A 23,804-nucleotide genomic window follows, 5' to 3' on the forward strand; every position below is an offset into this window, starting at 1 on the left:
ACCAAATAGATTACCTCCAAAAATTAATCACCCTTTAAATATGATAAAAATTCTATCAAAGAAAGTATAACTTTTTTTAGTGAGTACTTAAATGGTACATTACATTGAAAAGTCAATTTTTATTATGCTCTTATTTAATTAAGTACTTAACGGCGGCTTCCCATATATGATACTTTAATACATTTTTTATTGAGTTACATAAGATACTTATCTAGATCTGTGTAAATATAAATTGATACTTTACATTTTAATTTTATTGTATTGAAATCATTAACATGACATCGATATTTTTAGATTTTTATGAAGTAATATTGGACGACTATACTTTTCACATTATGTGAAGGATGGTGTATTTATGATTGAATATAAGTATAGGTAATAGGTACATATCGCACCCCGACTTCAGTAGTGTCATAACCCTAAAAAAATGGAAAATCCGTTTTTTGGCCTAATACCGGTTAATATTTTTTCCGGTTTTGACGCTCTCAGCATTATCAAGAACGCCACAAGACAGTTTGCGTTACGCTGTGGTCGAGAGTGGCTGTGCGATAATTACCGTTCATTTTTAAATATTGCCCTAACATGTAAATGCGTTTGTTAGCCAAGAAAAATTACTCAAATAAAACCTGTGTTAGTGCCATAACCTGTAACAAGCAAGGTTGATACGCCCTAATCCTCAAATTTTGAATATAGGTGCCTTAGCAATAATAGCGCCTAGCGCTACGTAGCTACACACATAATCAACACAACTGCAGAATTTGGTTAACTTAGATAAGGAAGTTGCAGAGAAAAAAATGAAGAGTTCATATAACATCTTGTTTTTGCTCTCCTGAAAATTTTGCGATTTCAGGATTGTGCGCCACTAATGAAGTCGGGGTGCAATATACATACCTATATACATTGTTGGATTTCATTATTTTATCTAGTGCAAACCAGCAGCGATTTCCACCTTGTTTTCTGTTGTTAATCCCTTTTGTAATTTTGTTGTAAGATGTGATCGTAGCTTCTAAATATCTAAACTGATGAACCCTTTCATAGTTGTACTGGTCTACCGTCACGTTCTGTCCTCTTCTGTCTCGTCATTCTGTTGTTGTTACATCCATATATTTTGTGTTATCTTCGTTGATTCAGAGGTCAATTTGTTTTGCAGCATTTTACAATTTAATGAAGTCTTACTTGACACTACCCATGATTCAAAAGCAATAAAATGTTTTTTATGATCGACTATTAAAAACCTTTTTTAGTGGGAATAGAACGATAAAAAATACAGGTATGTGGTTCGAATTGTTTTTAGAGGTGGGTAAAAGGATCGATTCAAATTGTTTGTTTTGTGCTGATAATATATCACGGGTTGATGCCAGAAATACTACGTAAATAATCTTTTTTAGAATACATATATATGAAAGAGTCTGCTGGTTTATGAGGTAATAAAAATTTACATTTAAGACTTTTAACAAAATTCGAATTTTCTATCGATAAGTAAACATTGCAAAGAAACATAGTACAGAGGCTTAATCCAATTAGGCAAAAAAAAACAAGTCCAAAGAAGGTGTAACTTTTAGTAATACACCAAAGATACCAAAATCACATTAACATCAAAGAGTGTCAATCTGTTTCAGAAAATCTTGTAACAGCAAAAATAAGAATGGCGATGGCCGACCTGAACATCATCGGAGTACAGGGCCCAGAAAATAGCAAGCCTCAAACAACAATGGAAATATTTTATGAGAAATTGCAACATGTAGTAGATAAAATTAGAGGGAAGATGATAATACTTGGGGATCTTAACGCTCGAATAGACAACCAAAAAATACCCGGAATTAAGCAAAAACATAATGAGAGTGCTAAAAACACATACTTTCCTTCGTGTTCGTTAATATTTAGACCAACATTTTTTGGATCTGGATTTAGATTTGTCTCTCCTGGATTTTTTTGTGAGGGCACCTAAAAAGTAAAATCTATAGAACATTACCCGTAACTTTAGAAGATTTATGTCCACAAATTTTCAACCAATCATTCCGCAAATGCTTGGGAATATGGAAGAACGTTTCGAACCTTTATGGAATAACATTATCATTGTATGGTCGCCGAAGGTAATCAGTTTCACCATTTTGTCAACTAAGAAATTAAGTAACCGCCTAAAAATATTAATTTTAAAATTGATCCTTTTTCTAATGAATCAAATAAAGTACTGGACCGAATTTAAAAAGAGTAATGTATAGGGACTAATGCAAGGGCTGGTTTAAGGGTTAAGGTAGAATAATTTAAAAAACCGGAAAAATGTTTCCCCCTTTATTAAAAATTGATCTGTCGCTGGTCTTGGCATGATAATGCCTGTGTTTCGTTTTCTACCGGCCAACCTGGATGTGGTCAGATATCGAAAAAGTTTACTACTTGGCATATTTTAAAAAGTACCTATTTATTTCATTATAATACTCAATATCTTTTAAAATTTGCTAAGACATATGAAAAATGTTATATTTAATGTTTTTTTTTCTATTCTCATACTATAATATTCGCGGTGTGCAAGTACTTGGAAAGGGAAACGAGAAACGACCGTGCGCGAGTCGCGGAGAAATATTGCATCTATCTTAAATAATTCATATTGTCAATTGAAATTGTCAAATTGACGTATATTTCATACCTTCTGTCATTGACGCAGAAAAATTATATATTGCTCCACAATATTGATATGATATGCAATTATTATATAAAGGTAAATTTAATTAATTGTATTTTGCTTGCAGTACTGCATTTTAATAACTGATTTTATTTACTACATACAATTGTTTACGTTTGCTAAACATAACCTGCATCTTATTTTTTCTTCTTATTATTTCTTTGGACTATGGTCTTGACAATTATCCAGCAACCAGGACTAATATAATTGGCCAATATAATTAAACGTGCGAAAAAAGTACAGAGCGTAGAAATAGAGGTCGCTTTGCCGAACTTGCACGGTCCCAATACCAATTATGATTTCACTACCTGTATCATAATGAACTTCATTATGATACAGATTTTCATTACGATACAGATTTGTAACCAATGGAATCTTGGCATTCGCGATGAAGGTGGCAGACGCGCAGTGACCAATGGCGAGTCAAATACATCCCACGTAACAATTTCATGTTCTTAGTAGATTCATAGAATATGCTTTTCAGAAAAAGTATATACTGAGAATATGCGTAATTACCATTACGAATGTGCAGAGTAGATGCTGAGTATATACTACATTACAGTACTTAAACGTTCTATGTATACTTAGAATGTACTACCGCACTTCTTTTCAGTATATACCAAGAATATACTTTTTAGAACGTTCCAAGCAAGTGCTATAAACCTTCTATTTATATACGTAGAATATACTACCGCACATCTTTTTAGTATGTGGGAAGAATATACTTTTAAAACTGTTCCAAAGTGCTATATTGCTGAGAAGTATGTTTTTAGCATCACCTAATCTCTTCCTAGGTTCTACCAAGTATCATATTTACATATTCAAATTGCATACGAAAATGTAATTAGTACATTTTACAATATTACTTAAAAAGTAAGTAGGTACATATAAATTTTAGTTATTTGTATAAATATTATATAGGTAAGTATATATATTTAGGTATTATGTGCATATCAAAATAAACATGCTACATGCTGAATATATAAATATAATACCTAGATATAAATATTATATAATATTTAGTGAAATTAAACTATAACTAAAATTTATATTTTATATTTTGTACTTACCTACTATTTAGTAATATTGAGTTACCAAAATGAATTTAATATTTTCAAGCACCACAAACAAAATAAACAGATTATGTATGTTCCTAGTATACTTTGCCGTTTGTCTTCCTCCTAACACAGCATCAAGCATAGATTGGATACAAATGCCTGTGCACTGTGCCTGTTTAGTGTTTGTGTATGCGTTTTTATTTTCATAAAACCTTTGTTACTTCCTACGCAGGTAGAATGAGAAGGGTCATTTCCGTTATTCCGTTTGCATTATTCCGATCTTTTACGATCTGGTAATGGTGTATGATGCTTTTATAAACAGCAATTCCATGGATCTAATAAATTCCAACGATGTAAAAATACTCGTGGTAGAATCAAAATGGTAAATTCATTTCAATTATGAAAACGAAATTTTTTTTCTTTAATACAAATTAATTTTTAAACTTTTTTACCATACCTACAATTAAAACAATTTTAAGAAATAAATTCGACCGGGATACCTACATACATAAATTTTATTAATTATTCTAAAAATAATAAGTTGATAATCTATAAGGCTAACATAATTCTTCTTATACATACTACTCCAGGGAAATAAGGTTTTTGTCGGGACACTTGAGCAGCCAGGTTGCAAATGGGTTTTTTGGGTACTATATACCTAATACATTATACATACAAAAATGCCCGTCACAGTTCGGACGAGAATTTTAGTTATTAACAAATAAGGGTCAAAAATGGCAGTTTTTTCGTTTAAATCGCTACAGAAAAAAATAGGATAATTAAAACTCTCATTTATAGTATTCTTCTTTTAGTAGATGAGTCAATGTTTAAAACGGCAGTTTTTTAATTTTGGTCCGATCATTTGTTGCTTCGAAAATTGCAAAATAAAACTAAAATTTCGAAAATAAAAAATTTGCTATAACTTTCGCGAAAGTGACCTTACGACTTTTTATTTCACAAAAAGTTGAGTCAAATAGTCCATATACTGCACAAAAAATTATAAGACGATTCGTCAATTAGTTTAAATTTTATTCAATTTGTTTATCCCAAAGAGCTTTTTTTTGTAATGTTATTGTTCAGAAAATAATAATTATATAGAAATTCTGTGAAAACCACATGAAAGAACAATAGTCTTGTTTTCAAAATATTGAAGAAAATCATTAAAATGTAATTTTTGTCACTACGAAAACATTTTACTAAAGTAGAGTCATCTTTGGCTTGTAAACAATTTGAATAGCTTTGTTAATATTGACTGTAGAGTAAATTTACCTTGGAATTTCAAAAGCTGGTATTTTTACACAAATTTAAAAAAAACTTTTCGCCTATGTTAATTACGGTCAAAGTTAGTAACTTTTATTATTTAATTCACAGTTACTTCAATATACAGTGGAACCCCGATAAGTCGGCCTCCGATAACCCGGAAGTTCGGCTAACCCGGATCGATTTTCATCAGATAAAATAAAAATGTTTTCACTTTGACTGAGTTTTTTTACCAAGAAATAAACAATAATGTATACAACTGTACGTAATTTAGATGTACTGGACATAAGTATTTCATTTTTTTGGCAATTATAATTAAGTTTATCTGTAAGAGTACATTATTTTATTAATTTTTACCATATTCTCCGGCTAACCCGGATTTTCGATAACCCGGATCGGGCGCGGTCCCGATTAATCCGACTTATCGAGGTTCCACTGTACATAAAATTCTCCTGTAACAGTGTTAGTTACCATACTACTCGAAACGGCTTGGCCGATTTTTATGAAATTTTACAAGTGTATCCTATGGGACTGAGAATATGTTTTAATCTATTTTTCATATCCATAAGTTATAAGGGGGGTTGCTCCCCTGACATTTTTTTTTTATTTTTTTGGACAAGATTGTCTATCTTAATTTTATATGATGTAGGTTTAAAAAATACATACAACCCTTAATTTACACTTTTCCATCACCAACCCCTATTTGTATACCCATCTATATATTTACATCTATAAAATTTTCCTGTCACAGTGTTAGTTATCATACTCCTCCGAGACCGCTTGACCGATTTTTATGAAATTATATATGTATATTCGGTAGGTCTTAGAATCGGTCGTAATCTATTTTTCATATCCCTGAGTGATAAGGGGAACTCCCCCTAACATTTTGAAATGTTAGGTGGGGATTTACGTACATAACGTACTCTACAAGACTACGAGTACATACAATTTTAAAAAATTATGATCAAAATGCATCAACAAGCTCTGGAGATATTAATCGCAGCATATGTTTGAAGAATCAGTTTCATTTTCTGAGTGCACGGATTTTAATAATTCATTTCCACCGACCACAAATCGATTTCGTTAGAACGTTATTTTTAAAGCTTTATTAACAACTCTGTTGAAGTTTAAAGTTTACTCAAACTTTTACACATAAACTATATACCTTCAACTTCGAAATGGCGCTAGTTGGGTTGCTTAATTGTTATAAACAAAGTAGCTGTCAATTAAATAAAAAAAGTAGCTAACTTTGACTGTAATTAACCTAGGCAAAAAGTGTTTTTTTGAAAATTCGTATAAAAATACCAGCTTTTCAAATCCCAAAGCAGTTTTCAATATTAACAAAGTTATTCAATTTGTTTATGAACTAAAAATGACCCTACTTTAGTAAAATGTTTTCGGAATGATAAAAATGACTTTTTAATGGATTTTTTTTAATACTTTAAAATCATGACTTTTCTTCTTTCATGTGGTTTTCATATAATTGCTATTACATTACTATTTTCTGAACAATATTATTGCGAAAAAAAAGCTCATTGGGATAAACAAATTGAATAAAATTTAAACTAATTGACGAATCGTCTTAAAGTTTTTTTTTGCATTATATGGACTGTTTGTCTCAACTTTTCGTGCAATATGAAAGTCTTGAGGTCATTTTCACAAAAGTTATAGCAATTTTTTATTTTCGAAATTTTAGTTTTATTTTGCAATTTCTGAAGCAACAAATGATCGAACCGAAATTCAAAAACTGTCATTTGAAACCTTGGCTCATGTACTATGAGAATAACAGTATAAATAAGATATTTGATTACCCTATTTTTACCCGTAGCGGTTTAAACGAAAAAACTGAAATTCTTGACACTTATTTGTTAATAACTAAATTTCTCGTCCGAACTGTGACGGGCATTTTTGTATGTATAATGTAGTAGGTATATAGCACCCAAAAAACCCATTTGCAACCTGGCTGCTCAAGTGTCCCGAACATGGTATATTTTTGCCTTATTTCCCTGAAGTATACATATTCTTTTTAAGATATGTTAAAAGTACATACGTACAAGTATGTGTTAAGCACATACTTTTAATGTATATTCGATGAAGGTATATTCCAATAATATACTTTTACGAATATTCTGAGATACTACGTACACGAAAATGCTCAGTATATTCGGTACGAGAATATTCTTTAAAGTATATGCAAAGAACATGAAATTTAGGATGTTTTTTTAGGGTGCATGCTATGCTTGTACTACGCATGTACTAAAAAGAATATACTCTGTCGAATGCTGGTAGTATATGCTTTGAATATCATGCGAACATCATTGTTAGGTGGGATACGCTTTGACAGTTCTCAATATGTATTGTTATATTTCTATTTGATATAAAAATTAAAATTTGATAATTATAAACAAAATTCACTTTAATATAAAATATTTTTAATTTTCTCAACCTCGGGCATATAAATTTAGAACAACCTGTATACAACAAATTGTTATATTTAATTTTAAGAAGTGATTAGAATAAGCGTACGAAACTCGGAACAATGTGCTTAGATAAACAAAGTGAATGACGCGTACCATTATCGTTCTTCTCGGAAGGTCGATCATTAGCCTATGCTAAATAAAACTCAGTGAAATAGATGATAGTTCATTATCGTTTTTCGCGGAAGGTTTCGATCATTAGCCTATGCTAAATAAGACTCATTTGAAAGAGAGAATAGGTCATTAAAATTTGTAAATAGTTAGAAAGTATTTTAGAATGGGAATTAAATATTTTCTTTTGAAATCCATTAAGCATATTTAGAAAGATTAAAAATTGGTTTTGAGGAATATTACGAATGAGAGTTGGTGGTGGAAGATTGATTTGTGAATCTGGAAGGGATATTTAGAAAGTAGGGGAATGGATGACAAAGTGAGAGCAGAATGTTTTGAGCTGTCGAGAAGTGAAGTGGAGTAGTAGACGGTAGTGTACGGAGAGTGAGAAAGCCGATGTAGTTCCGTGAGTGTGGAGTATCTATCGTGGAACGAGAAGTAGGCCAGGTCGAGAGTAAAAGAACCTCTTTGAGCCAAGAGTGTCCCGGTAGCTGATAGCAGTTTCGAGAAAGGTAGAACACAGCATCACGACAGACGCAGGAACGAGAGCTATTCGAGCTAGTTTTTCAAAGGAGAACATTACTGGAAGCCAGGACGAGGTTTGATCGCAGCCAAGGATAGCAGGAAACGGGTCTTGTGTGAGGACATGTTCAGTTCACCAGGAAAAGGTCAGTCTCATTTGTTTGGACATGAATGTATGGGTTTTTCGTATTAAATTCCACATAAAAAATTGAATAACATAATCAATAATATCAGAAAAGCTTCATCAAACTTAAATAGAGTTGTTCCTAATAACTCCTAATAGTTAAATGTTAATAAAAACTTTCAATTGAAAACCAAAAGGAAATAAGATTCCCATTTGTAAATGTTATGTTTAAGAATAATAAGAAATAGCAAATATTAAGCATTGATTGCCTTTTAAATAAAATAAAAAATATTTTGATTATAATTGTAACCCATATATGTGTATTATTTTTACTCTTTTCTTTTCTATCCCGATTAGGAACCATTAAGAAATATTTAGAAGCCACGAAAGTAAGTAATTAATTTATAATTCGCCCTGAGATTGAAAACATATTGATATGTGATCTGGTTAATTAATTAGATTAGTATTAATACATTGATTAAATTAAGTGACATATAAGAATATTATCTCAGATCAATAATCAAGATCACATCAACTGTCGTCCAACGTGGAAAGCATTGTAAAGTATTTCTAGTGGCAAATTTGAAGGATAGAAAGAGTAAAGCCGGTATTTGAAAATTTATATGCCTGTGGTAAAAAGTGAGATACTTACATTTGATAACATAAAATTTTAGATCTCTTTAGGTACAAATTTTACATAACTGATTTAATATTTTATTTTTACGATATTTACATTTGATATATTTATTGACAATTTATAATATTTGGGTGAGAAAAAGTCGTATTGGTAACATACTAGTAAAATTTCATATTTGGCGGGGACAGTACTTCTTGAAAACAAATGTCTGTGACAAGAAGCCAAAGCAAAGACAACAAAAAACAAAAAGAACATTCAGACCAAGAAGATATTTTAGACACGACAATCATGGCATCAGAACAGCAAGAATTATCAGGAATAGATAAACTATTACAACTGATGCAACTCCAGTCACAAAAACTGGATGACAATCAAAGAGAAACAAAACAAGCAATGGATGAAGCAAAAAGGACAATGGATAAAAATCAGGAGGAAACAAAACAAGCAATGGATAAAAATCAGGAAGAAACATCAAAGAAAATGGATGAATCACAACAAAAAATGGATCAAAAAATGGAGGAAACACAACGAAAAATGGATGAAACACAACAAAAATTGGATCAAAAAATGGATGAAACACAACAAAAATTGGATAAAAAAATGGATGAAACACAACAAAAAATGAAACAAGCAATAGAAGAGAACAACAAGAAAATGGAGGAAACGCTGGAAGACCATATCACATTGCAAAATTACAAAGACATAGATAGTTTATGCCAATTCCTACAAATAAGAGAATCACGTCTAAGAGAAAGAAAATCAAGAAGGTCGCGAGAAGATTACAGGCCCCGAGAAACACAAGATTACAGAGATAGAAATCAAAATAGGAGGGACTATACAAGACGAGATTTTAATCCCAGAAGGGAAAACGAAAATAGAGACAACGGAAGAGGAAATTATGAACAAAGAAATAGGCAATGGAATGAGGACAGAAATCGAGAATACCAGAATAGAAACACCACACGCTCAAATCAAGAAAACAGAAATAATGGTAGACAAAATGAACAGGGATATCGAGAAAACCGAAACAGATCCGACAGACCAAGAGAAAATAGAAGAGAAGTAAATAATACCCAGACAGATGAATATGACGGAGAGAGACATTATGACGAAAATATAAACAACGATGAGCAACCGGCGCTTTTCACGATGGCGCTCACTAAAAACCAAAAATCAAACAGGAATCTTTTGTCACCCCAAGGAGTTTATTAAATTGGCAGGAAACAACGAAAAGAAAAATGGAGTTAATTTAAAATTTGTGGATGGATTTATCAACGAGAAACCAATTAAAATTATGATAGACACTGGATCTGAAATAACATTGGTCAACAGAAAACTAATAGAAGAAGTTAACTTAACAAATTTAATTTATAAAATACCTAGGGTAAATTTAGTGGGCGCAAACAAACGGACATTGGCAACTATAAATGAAGGCATACGAGTAATGGTACGACTGGGCAAGAATATGTATGCACTACAATGTGTAATAATGCCAAACATGTCACATGACATGATAGTAGGAGTGGACGAATTGGCAGAAAAACATGTAGTGATAGATTTTAAAAATAATACGATGAAACTAACAGAAGAAAAAGAAAAAGAACAGGACAAGGAACATGAGAAACAAAATACGGACGAATCAGGTAAAGAACAAACAGTGGAAATGAATTTGGCAGCGAAGCAAGGACAAAGAAAAAAAAGGAGAAAAGGTCAGAAAAAGATAAAAGAAAATGAAACCTGTGGCTCCTCAAGACAAGAGTTGAGCCCAGAAGAAGAAAATTTGAGAGTATCAGAAACAAAGGAAACCTGGGATTCCTCAAAAGAAGAGACGGGCTCAGGAGAAGAAGAAATAAAGCAAAAAAATGAAAGTGAAAAGAATATGATTGAAACAGTGGTATTTGAAGAGGAGGTATATGCAAACGAGGATGCAGAATGCACGGTAAACATGTGTGAAGAATCTGAGAAAAAAGACAGAAAATTGATATGTGGAGAAGGGAAAGAAAAAGAATTGCGGTTGATGTTAAGAAACTACGAAAATTTGATCAATGAGGAAAACAGAGTGGCTAAAAAGTACGAACATTCATTTGAGGTGAAAAACTTGGGAAATTTTCGATCAAAGACTTACCCGATTCCATACAAGTATCGACAAGAGGTGAAAGAAGAAATAAATAAAATGTTGGAAGATCAAATCATCGAAAGATGTGATTCACCGTATGTTAACCCGATTGTGATAGTAAAGAAAAGCAGTGGAGAATTGAGATTATGTTTAGATGCCAGGAATATCAACCAGCACACTGTATCACAATATGAATCACCTCTAAACATCGAGGCCATTTTTGGAAGAATCACGGGGTCACACATATTTTCGAAAATTGACTTAAAACACAGTTTTTGGTTGATACCGTTAGCTGAAAAGTGTAGAAACTACACCGCTTTTTCTATTGATGGTATTGTCTACCGGTTTAAGGTAGTGCCGTTTGGATTGCAGAGTGCTTGTGCTGCACTCGTCCGAGCTCTACATACCATTTTGAATCGCCACGAAGATTTCATAGTTCATTATATCGATGATTTATTAATTTTTTCACAAGATACTCAGAGTCATCTGAAACACATAGAAATAATTCTGGAAGAATTGGACACAGCGGGATTGAAATTAAACATTGAAAAATGTCAATTTTTTCAAAAAGAAGTCATTTATTTGGGTTTTCAATTGGACACCAAAACAGTAAGATTAGCCGAAGACAGAGTCAAGCTCATAGATGAATACCCAAGACCAACGAATTTGAAAACATTGAGAGGTTTTCTTGGCACGATTAATTATTTTAAAAAACTGATTCCCGATTTGAGCCAAAAGGAAATCCCTCTGATAAAGTTGCTTAAAAAAGGAATAAAATGGAATTGGAAAGAAGAACAGGAGGAAGCTTTCGAAACATTAAAACGAGAATTCGCAAGAGGAACGAAAATATACCACCCCATTTACAATTTACCTTTTATACTCCGAACTGATGCGTCCATACAAAAATTTGCAGGAGTGCTGTCTCAAATACAAAACGACCAAGAAGTGCCGATATGTTTTATATCGCGAGTGACTAAAACACATGAGAGAAAATATAGTGTTACAGAATTGGAGTTTGCCAGTGTACTATATTGCGTAAACAAATTGAGGTTTTACTTATTGGGAGCAAAATTCACAATCGAAACAGACCATGCAGCTTTAGTACATATCATGAAGAATAGATTAGTAAATAATAGAATACATAGAGGCATTCTATTATTACAGGAGTATGATTTTGAGTTCCGATATATAAAAGGAAAAAACAACATAATAGCCGACGCTCTAACACGGGATGAGGACACGGGAAAAAAGGAAACAATTACTCTACAGGTGGGACTAAATAGATTAATACAAGAAGAAGGGATATATTCGTTAAATGAGATAAGGACAAACCAAGAAGACCTAGAGGAAAGAGAGAAAAGAAGAGCGGAAGTAGAAAATGACATATATTTTAAGAGAATAGACGGAAAGGAACTATATTTAGTGACACAGACATTGGCCGAAAAGATAATAAAGAAATTACATGAGGACAATGGGCATATCGGTAGCAGAAAAGTTTGGCTCGTTTTTAGGGAAAATTACATCAGCCGACAGGATTACCGCATTGCAAAGGAAATTACCCAGAAGTGCGATGTATGTCAAAAATATAAGAGTCGGAATTTCAAAAACGAAAATGTTGCCAAAAATATTGAAGCCCGAAACAAACTAGACATTGTAGCAATAGATATGTTAAGCGATCTAATTATGACCACTAAAAGGAACAAACATATTCTGGTAATGGTGGATGTGTTTTCAAAATACGTAAAATTATATAGTTGCCGCACCACAAAGGGGGAGGAAATATTAAGAAAAATCGACAATTTTATAGCCATAGTAGGAACACCAAAAAAGATCCTACTGGACAATGCAACGTATTTCCGAAATGATCGTTTCAAAGGACAACTTCGAGAACGAGGAATAGAGACAAATTTTGTCAGCATCAGGCATCCACAGAGTAATCCTTCGGAACGATTCATACAGGAAGTGACGAAATTTCTTCGCATTGCAACAGATGGTCAACATCGCCACTGGGACAGGAAAATGGCGGAAATAGAAAGGTATCTAAATACAATTCCGAGCACAGTAACAAAGGAGACCCCAGAATACATCATGAAGGGTGTACTGCCGATAAGGCCATGGGAAGACCAAGAGCCAAAAGAATATCAACAGGTGATTGAAACCGTACAGAGAAGATTACGGCGAAGCAACGAAAAATATATCCAAAGACAGGAACAAAATAGAAAAAGAAGACCAGTGACTTTCCAAAAGGGTGAAAAAGTACTCGTGAGGGCATTACGAGTATCAAATCTTCCTGGCGGCATTTGCGCAAAGTTGATGCCTGTTTTCGAAGGCCCGTACATCGTGAATAATGAAAATGGGATAAATAGTTATGAGTTGAGGCACAGGAACTCGGAAAAGATCCGAGGAATTTATAATATTCACGATGTATACAAATATCACGAATAAAAGACAGAATTACATGAAGTAGATAGTAAGTTAGGATCTAAGACGTAGATTAAAGTAAGGAAATATACAGGGAGTTGGTTTTGCCTCGAGAAAATTTATTTAAAAATGCAGATAAATTTTATCGAATACAAGGCGGGGATTTGTTATATTTCTATTTGATATAAAAATTAAAATTTGATAATTATAAACAAAATTCACTTTAATATAAAATATTTTTAATTTTCTCAACCTCGGGCATACAAATTTAGAACAACCTGTATACAACAAATTGTTATATTTAATTTTAAGAAGTGATTAGAATAAGCGTACGAAACTCGGAACAATGTGCTTAGATAAACAAAGTGAATGACGCGTACCATTATCGTTCTTCTCGGAAGGTCGATCATTAGCCTATGCTAAATAAAACTCAGTGAAATAGATGATAGTTCATTATCGTTTTTCACGGAAGGTTTCGATCATTAGCCTATGCTAAATAAGACTCATTTGAAAGAGAGAATAGGTCATTAAAATTTGTAAATAGTTAGAAAGTATTTTAGAATGGGAATTAAATATTTTCTTTTGAAATCCATTAAGCATATTTAGAAAGATTAAAAATTGGTTTTGAGGAATATTACGAATGAGAGTTGGTGGTGGAAGATTGATTTGTGAATCTGGAAGGGATATTTAGAAAGTAGGGGAATGGATGACAAAGTGAGAGCAGAATGTTTTGAGCTGTCGAGAAGTGAAGTGGAGTAGTAGACGGTAGTGTACGGAGAGTGAGAAAGCCGATGTAGTTCCGTGAGTGTGGAGTATCTATCGTGGAACGAGAAGTAGGCCAGGTCGAGAGTAAAAGAACCTCTTTGAGCCAAGAGTGTCCCGGTAGCTGATAGCAGTTTCGAGAAAGGTAGAACACAGCATCACGACAGACGCAGGAACGAGAGCTATTCGAGCTAGTTTTTCAAAGGAGAACATTACTGGAAGCCAGGACGAGGTTTGATCGCAGCCAAGGATAGCAGGAAACGGGTCTTGTGTGAGGACATGTTCAGTTCACCAGGAAAAGGTCAGTCTCATTTGTTTGGACATGAATGTATGGGTTTTTCGTATTAAATTCCACATAAAAAATTGAATAACATAATCAATAATATCAGAAAAGCTTCATCAAACTTAAATAGAGTTGTTCCTAATAACTCCTAATAGTTAAATGTTAATAAAAACTTTCAATTGAAACCCAAAAGGAAATAAGATTCCCATTTGTAAATGTTATGTTTAAGAATAATAAGAAATAGCAAATATTAAGCATTGATTGCCTTTTAAATAAAATAAAAAATATTTTGATTATAATTGTAACCCATATATGTGTATTATTTTTACTCTTTTCTTTTCTATCCCGATTAGGAACCATTACGAAATATTTAGAAGCCACGAAAGTAAGTAATTAATTTATAATTCGCCCTGAGATTGAAAACATATTGATATGTGATCTGGTTAATTAATTAGATTAGTATTAATACATTGATTAAATTAAGTGACATATAAGAATATTATCTCAGATCAATAATCAAGATCACATCAGTATATTTCTCAATATGAATATATTTTTGTTGTGAATGGTAATAGAAAAAATCGTGTATACAACTTGCATTTAATTATCATTATGAAGCTCGTACTCTATACGAAACTCGCCGCTAGGCGGCTCGTTTCGTATCCCTCATACTCGCTTCATAATGACCATTCTTATGCCATAGTCCCTTATGCCATTCTTCAATTCAGTTAAGTTTTTTAGTTTCTTCAGAGTGCTAGAATACCACACCCCAACACTTAGAAAAATATTTAACAAATAATAGTTATCAAATATAGGTACATTAACATTGTCTCGACAACTTTATCTACACCACTGACTAATATACAAAAATTCCCAAAAACAAACAATTCCACCGAATACAATATTTACCCAAGATAAGGTATCGGCCCACCATAAAAACAATGTTAACACATCATATCAGTCTTACTTCATTCATAGTAATCATTGAAGTAAATTAAAAAAAATTAAGACTTATTACACCATCAACAATAAGGTGACCGGTCACCGCTTGATGACAAAACCATTTACCATTCCGTTGGTGCACCCATAGAAGAAGAGAGAGAATCCAATCAGCGGGAAATAAAGTTCAAGTAAAAATAGAAACAAATCCTACGTGTGCTGTATTATAGTGTATAGGTAACCAAAGCAAGCAGCGGTGAGGTATATCGAAACTCGTTTTCCCATCTTTATGGTTACGCCTATACTTTTCCACATTACTTAACCGAGTGTGACACAAATACTACATGTGCAGAGGTTGATTATCAACTTTGCTGCTTGTTTTGTTATTATTTAATCAAAGCACATCAAGAGATTTAAAGGTAAGAAAACATATTGTTTCAATACGTTATTTTTTATTTTGTTTGTTAATTTGGTGTTGGTAATAAAAATAATGACGAATAATCTTGAGGTTAATGATAGTGGGCGACATTTTAATTGAGTTCATTTAAGTAATGGATAAACAAAATATTTTACATATCTTAAAATTAAACTTTAATAGAAATAATCCAGCTGTGTGTGTAGTGTAGTAATGTAAGTTTACCAATTGATATTATTTTTCTTCGCTATATAATTAGAATTTATTAGAATTTAGGGATCTCCTCATTGTTTTCCAACGGCTTTGACCCATTTAATAGTTATACATACCGCATTATCATTCTACCCAGTTTTAAAATTATTAATATCCTCAGTCTAAAACCGTCGCCAGTTAGTCGCATTAATTTTCCTAACACCCTCACCCACATCATCATTTTATCAATGTTTTGAGGTACCTCTTTTTCGTGTTTGTATTTATTACATATTTCATAATTGTACCTCTTACTTCAGATACCATTTTCACAAATACATAGTACCAAATATTTCTTTCGGGGTCCTGTGACCAAAGACACATGAAAGATTTTTAGTTGCTGTGGTCTATATCGGATCTGTACCTAGGCTCTAGGCTTTTACTACTGAAAATTGGGGCGATTTATATAATTTTTTTATTTCTGTATTAAATTCTTGGTATTTAGTAGGATACTTATCTCAAAATTATTATTTTAGGGTTAGAATCAATTTTGTTTGATCATATCAGATCATATTCAAAAAAATCTTGAATATTCCATTGGGCATGAAAGAGCCCAAGTTTTCACTTTGTATTTAGCTACTTCTTCCATATCTTCTGTTGTTTCGTTAGCAAATTCTTAGAAATGATGACAATTGTTGTCCTTGTCTGATTTTATTTTATTCTTTTCCTTAATTTTACAACATTTTTTTCTTTTATAATACTTATAATTTTGGATATATAAAGTGAATTAAAAATAATTTCTCCGAGATTAAAGTATGATCTGTTTAACTTCCCAATCAATATTTTTTCTACGGCCGTGCTAAAAGAGCCACTTTCACGCACGCATTTCGTTTCCGAAAGTTGCACTTTCCCGCACGGCGTGCGTGAAAGTAAATTTTTCCGCACGGCGTGCCGGAAAGTAAAATACCTTGTAATATGACATTATAATATATTTATAATACATGCAATGAACTAATATTTAGATATTATGTAGTAATTTATTTCAAATTTATATTATTGTGTTCATGTTTTAATGACATTAGCGCGATAATTCGATGAAATAAAATTATTTTGACGTAATATTTAAAAGTCAGATCAGTAAACAATTACAATGGTTTTGAATCGTCGTCATGGAAACCAATATCGTCGTCGTGGTAACCCATTATGATTTTGACAACCTTGTCAAAGAATTAATTTGTGTATTTTCACTTCTAACTAAAAATTGATATAACTCTATTTTTTATGGCTTTTTTCCAAACGTACGGCCCTAGAAAAAATATTGTTCCTAACTCATGCGGAAAGTGTCTTCTCCGCACTCGACTGCTTGCCCGAACTCCGCTGTCGCGTCGTTCGGGTCAACGACAGTCTCGTGCGTGAAAGTATCACTTTCCGCACTAGTTAGGAAAATAACTATTTTTTTTAAATGTACAAAATATACCTAGCTACTCTTTAAATTTTGTATTTATATGAGATTCAACCACAATTATTGAAAATAATGATCATTACACTTTACATTTGTTTTGACGTTTCGATTTTCAATCCGGAAATTGTTTAAAAAAATTGTAAAATATGAGACTATGTTAACTTTTAAATGTTATCAATTGGCGCTTTGTAGCAATTTCTTCTTCTTATTTAGTTTATTGACCTCCACTTATGTACTTGTATCTAGCCAATGCAACTAATTTGACAGTTGAATTTCTTGGCCTTGATATTGTAGGTTTGTATTTTTAGTGTCTCTCACATTCCATTAATTAATTAATGTTGTTATATTCTTATTGCTGACTTCTTCTTTCCGTATTTAAAGCCTGTAATCATTATGTTTTTGGTTTTGACGATGAGCTATTTATACATGCTCACTTCGAAACACGTAGTGATGTTAAGGTTTCTCCTAGATAAAAATTGTTTCATTCACTAGGTATTTTATAAACGAAGTTTTTGGATCTCTCCTGTGTGTTCTTGGGTTTCGTTTTAGATAGAATAGATCTCTAGCGTATTGGTTGTTTTAAATGTTGTGATGTATTTATTTTCTATCCTTTTATTAATTTTTCGGTAAGCCCTTTACATATGATATTGCTAAGATTTTTGTTTTTAAGCACTTTTTCTCATGAATTGAATTTTCGTTAAAACAGGTATTTTGGGCTCTACTGTATAGAGATTTGATGATTCCCGTTTTGTTGTGGTTTGAGTGATAATTTAAATATCTGTTGGTGTAGGTTGAATGACTTTGATTACATATTTTAGATCATGCTTTGTGATTTCCTCATGCAGAAAAGGTAGTGAGTTATTGTTTTTCCTTGGTGAATTTGATTAATTCTTCTCTACAGTGGATGTCCATAAAAAAATGATTCCGAGCTTCTCGTCCATAAGGACAAATAGAGAACACAACATTATCTACATATCTTTACCGTACTGTGGGTTTTGTTCATGTTCTTACACAATATTTTACTCAAATTCTTCCATGGAAATATCTATTCTTACATAAAATATCTAATAAGGGAGATAATGAAGTGCGCATGGGTAATCCAAACTCTTGTTTACAAAAATTGTTGTCTGTTTGAAAATATTTGTTGTGCATAGTGCGAATAGCTCCATTACGAGTAGATTTGGGATTTATTAATTTTAAGTTTTTTTCAAAGGTAAATTGGTGAAACGGCTGGTAATGCAAAAATTGACTAGCATATCGGTTAGGATTGTGATCTACTTCTACTAGTATTTACAGAAAATGTTGTAGTTCTTTATAAAAGTGTTCTTAAACATGGTGTTAACTTAAACGTTCAACAAGAAAACAGTTTCACAAACTCTTTGCACTATTACTATTACTATTTGCTTACCTAATTATTTTGTTTTAACAAAGCATTTAACAGAAATAAGAAAAAATATTTTCTTATCGCAAAGAATAGTAGGTACCTACATATTATATCTTGTAATTTTAGCTAATAGTAACAAAAATTAGAGAGTAGGTGTATTTTTCCGTCATATCTAAAATTGTTTTTATTGCTCATATAATAATATATCTTAGTGTAGGAATATTTATTACAATACTCTTTACTTATCCATGACTATGACATAGTTAATTATTATGTTATAATACAAGTGCTACAAGCTTTGCTATAAATTATACGTATGACTCAGTTAATATAATTTGCATTAATGTGAATTATTAATGGCAAACTACCGATTACTCCATTAAAATGTTACATTTTTTAAGCCGTACCTTCATTTGTTAGAGGAGTCAATTTTATTCCTTTAATGTGTAGGGGGGATCAGTAGAAGCTAAAGATCAAGTTTTTGGGTTCGCCACCCTTGTCCCCCGGCCGCCATTCTGGAAATGGGGTGCAAAGAGGTTTTGCGCTATATCTCGTAAACTACCAACCCTACGGAAAATCTATTTAAACATAAAATGTATCAAATTAAATTTTCTACAATTTTGTTTCTATTACTTTTTATCGTCAAGTGACCAACAACAAAGATATAAACAAAAATATGTAAAATTTTTTTAACAAGTTTCCTTTTGGAGGTTATAACTTTTTTTCAGTTCATTTTAAAATAAAATAACATTATAGCAATTTTGTAGAGGGTTTTTCAGCGAACAAGTTCCACTATAAAGTTGTTTAATTCTTTTTATTTATATAGGTTTTATAGCGCTCCAAACTTGACCAGATTCTCGAATGCTCATAAAGATACAATAAAAAAAAGTTAGGCTTACTTTTCTATCTATATATATTTTTTATTCATACAATTTATTATGATTTTAACATTCCTATGCTATTATTAATCTGTTTTTGACCTTTCTCCCAACTATATAACTTAAAACCCTAAGCATATAGAAAACGCCCAAGAAGTTGTTTGAGGGCAAATTCGCCGGTTCAGAAGAAGAATGACGCAACCGCAAAATGCAAAATTCTTAAGAAGAGAAAAAAAAGTATGATAAAAATTAGCCATTCACCACACCGTGGTCAGGATCTCGAAATATAAGCGTTTTTTGGGGTGTGTCGCTTGTCTATGAAGTAACAACTTTTTTCCTATTGTATATTTTGACTTAAAATTTTCCAAAAAACTTCTTCATGAATTATATTTTATTGTTGTGTTGGTTAAAATTATAAACTAAAAAGTTTGTCACTCAACTTTTTTAAGTAAACATGAAACTAACGAAATATGATGACAAAATGTTTAAAAATTAACAACTCCTTTTTTTAATGTGTTTAAACATTTTGGACAAATTTCATTGTTATCTACATACTTCAAAGATGACACAGTACAATATTAAAAAGGAAATATTTACAGCGACCAAACATACAGCGAGGTAAATTTGAAAAATCATCAAAATTGATTTTTGGCATTTTTGTATAAAATTTGATTTTTGAACATGTTCCACCAACTCTAGATAAAAATAAACTTTTTATTCGGATTCGGCGACCTCGAAAACATAAAAATAGACTAAAATTGGTCAATCACCTTAAATTTGATTTTCGTGGTCGGCATAACGGTTGATGCCGCTCGCCTAATATACAGGGTGTAACAAAAATACAGGTCATAAATTAAATCACATATTCTGGGAACAAAAATAGTTCGAATGAACCTAACTTACCTTAGTACTAATATGCACATAAAAAAAGTTGCAGCCCTTTGAAGTTACAAAATGAAAATCGATTTTTTCAAATATATCAAAAACTATTGGAGATTTTTTAACGAAAATGGACATGTGACAATCTTATGGCAGGAACATCTTAAAGAAAAATTATAGTGAAATTTGTGCACCCCATAAAAATTTTATGGGGGTTTTGTTACCTTAAACCCCCCCCCCCCCAAACTTTTGTGTACGTTCCAATTAAATTATTATTGTGGTACCATTAGTTAAATTCAATATTTTTAAAACTTTTTTGGCTTTCAGTATTTTTTCGATCAGGCAGTTTTTATCGAGTTGCGGCTTCTTTTTTAATATGTTTACATAAAAATTTGATGGGAGCTTTGTTCCTTTAAACCCCCCAAATGTTTATGTACGTTCCAAATAAACTATTACTGCGATACCATTAGTTAAACACAGTGTTTTTAAAACTTTTTTGCCTCTTTGTATTTTTACGATAAGGCACCTTTTATCGAGATGTGGTTTCTTTTTTAATATGGTTCGAAATATACCTAAAAATGTAAATCATAAATAAATTTTCATATTATTACTATATTATTACTAAGTCTCCATAATCGTACTTAACCATATACAAATATGTGGTGGATTTGACAAATATTCAAAATATCTCGATAAAAACTCGACTTTTCGAAAAAGTACTAAGAGGCAAAAAAGTTTTTAAAATATTGTGTTTAACTAATGGTACTACAATAATAATTAAATTGGAACGTACACAAAAGTTTGGGGGGATTTAAAGGAACAAAACCCCCATAAACCTTTTATGGGGTGTCTAAAATGCACTATAATTTTTTCTTAAGATACTACTGCCATAAGAATGCCACTTGTCCATTTTCAATAAAATATCTCAAATAGTTTTCGATATATTGGAAAAAATCGATTTTTATTTTGTAACTTCAAAGGGCTGTAACTTTTTTTATGTGCACATTTGTACTAAGGTAAGTTAAGTTTAATCGAACTATTTTTGGTCCCAGAATATGTGAATAGATTTATGACCTGTATTTTTGTTACACCCTGTATAGATAGAAAAGTATTGTATTCCTATGAAAATTCAAGAATCTGGTCAAGTTTGGAGCGCTGTAAAACCTAGATAATAAATAAAATTAAACAACTGTATAGTGAAAATTGTTCATTGAAAAATCGTCTACAAAATCGCTATGATGTTATTTTATTGTGAAATGAACGGAAAAAAAGTTATAACCTCCAAAAAGAAACTTCTTACAAAATTTTCTCTTATTTTTGTTTATAACTTTTTTGTTGGTCACTTGACGATAAAAAGTAATGGACATAAAATTGTAGGAAATTTAATTTGCTACATTTTATGTATAATCAAATTTTCTGTAGGATTGCTAGTTTAGGAGATACAGTGCGAAATCCCTTCGCACCTCTTTTTCCAATATGGCGGTCGGGGGACAAGGGAGATGACCCCAAAAACTTAAACTTAAGCTTCTACTGAACCTCCCTACACATTAAAAAAATAAAATTGACTCCTCTAGGAAATGCAACCCTACATGTAATATTTCAATGGACTACGATAGCTACAGTGAAAATTATAAAATAATGTTTGAAATACATTACCCAAAATAATTTAAAATTATTGGCTTTAATGGATTAATCGACTTATTATAACCCTTAACTCTTAACTACTGACGTGGATATTTCAGGACGTAGACTCTGACATGCGGTATGGCATACCGTTGTATATTCTCCTTTGCTTTCAATATGCGTGTGTCTTCATCATCATCAACCCGTACGCGTCTACTTCTGGACATAGGTCTCCCTCTATTTATCTCTATTTTGTGCGGCTTGCATCCAGTTACCGATAACATGCTTTAAATCATCGGCCCATCTGGTTAGTGGGCGTCCTCTGCTCCGTAGTGCTTCTTCTCGCGGCCTCCACTCGACAATACGTTTTGTCCATCGGTTATCTGGCGACGTGTCCTGCCCAATTCCACTGAAGCGAAGCGATTTTTTCGACAGCGTCTGTTGTTTTTGTTCTACGGCGTATTTCTTCGTTTGGGATTCGGTCTCTCAGGGAGACACCCAACATCTGGCGCTCCATAGCCCTCTGAGTTACGCGAATCTTGTTCACTATCTTTTTTGTTAGTGTTAATGTTTCGGCTCCATAAGTGAGTACAGGCAATACACACTGGTCAAAGATTCTCCTTTTGAGGCATATAGTCGGAGAGATAGAAGCGGATTTTGTGCGTGATAAGTAATATGGAAAAACTATATGGGGATATGTTGAATTAGTTGTGTACATGACTTTCACCAACTACCGGAAACCACAGTTGGGGCCGAGGGTAGTTATAAGGGGTCAAAGTCGCGGATTTTATAATTTTTTTTATGACGCTCATGATCGAGATAGTGCACCAAAATTTGGGAATAAGTAGGTCATGACGTAACTAAGTAAAATCTCTAGGGGCGAAACGCTGCGTGGCCGACAAAGGGGTGGGGGTAGGGGTGAATATAAAAAATATAAAGGGTTTTTTGCGACGTTCGTGATTGAGATAGCGGACTAAAATTTGGGAATAAGTAGATCATGACATTACTAAGTAAAATCCCCAGAGCCGGAAACCAGAGTTGGGGGCGAGGGTAGTTATAAGGGGTCAAAATCGCCGTTTTTATTATTTTTTTTGTGACGCTCATGATCGAGAGAGTGCACCAAAATTTGGGAATAAGTAGGTCATGACGTAACTAAGTAAAACCTCACGGCGTGGCACGCTGCGTGGCCGACAAAGGGGTGGGGCAGGGGTGAATAAAAAAAATACAAGGGTTATTTTGCGACGTTCGTGATTGAGAGAGTGTACCAAAATTTGGGAATAAGTAGACCATGACATAACTAAGTAAAATCCTCAGAGCCGAAAATCAGAGTTGGGCATGAGGGTAGTTATAAGGGGTCAAAATCGCCGTTTTTATTATTTTTTTTGTGACGCTCATGACCGAGATAGTGCACCAAAATTTGGGAATAAGTAGGTCATGAGGTAACTAAATACAATATCCAGGGATGGAACGCTGCGTGGCCGATAAAGGGGTGAGGGTAGGTGTGAATATAAAAAATATAAGGGGTTTTTTGCGACGTGCTAGATTGTGATAGTGCACCAAAATTTGGGAATAAGTAGACCATGA

At 32.5% G+C, this 23,804-nt stretch overlaps 2 protein-coding genes across 12 annotated transcripts in view; one reads left to right on the forward strand and one right to left on the reverse strand.

The window, feature by feature from the left end:
- LOC114330907 (multiple inositol polyphosphate phosphatase 1-like) overlaps positions 1–23,804 on the reverse strand; it is a 266,073-nt gene that overhangs the window by 77,204 nt on the left and 165,065 nt on the right. The window lies entirely within an intron of this gene.
- LOC114330895 (uncharacterized) overlaps positions 15,399–23,804 on the forward strand; it is a 28,278-nt gene continuing 19,872 nt past the window's right edge. For both annotated transcript variants that reach the window (XR_007697685.1, XR_007697684.1), the window contains exon 1: positions 15,399–15,809. The gene's annotated coding sequence lies outside the window, so the exon portion shown is untranslated. The remainder of the gene's footprint in view (positions 15,810–23,804) is intronic.

This window comes from Diabrotica virgifera, chromosome 1 (assembly GCF_917563875.1).
Source record: "Diabrotica virgifera virgifera chromosome 1, PGI_DIABVI_V3a".
Taxonomy (NCBI): Eukaryota; Metazoa; Arthropoda; class Insecta; order Coleoptera; family Chrysomelidae; genus Diabrotica; species Diabrotica virgifera.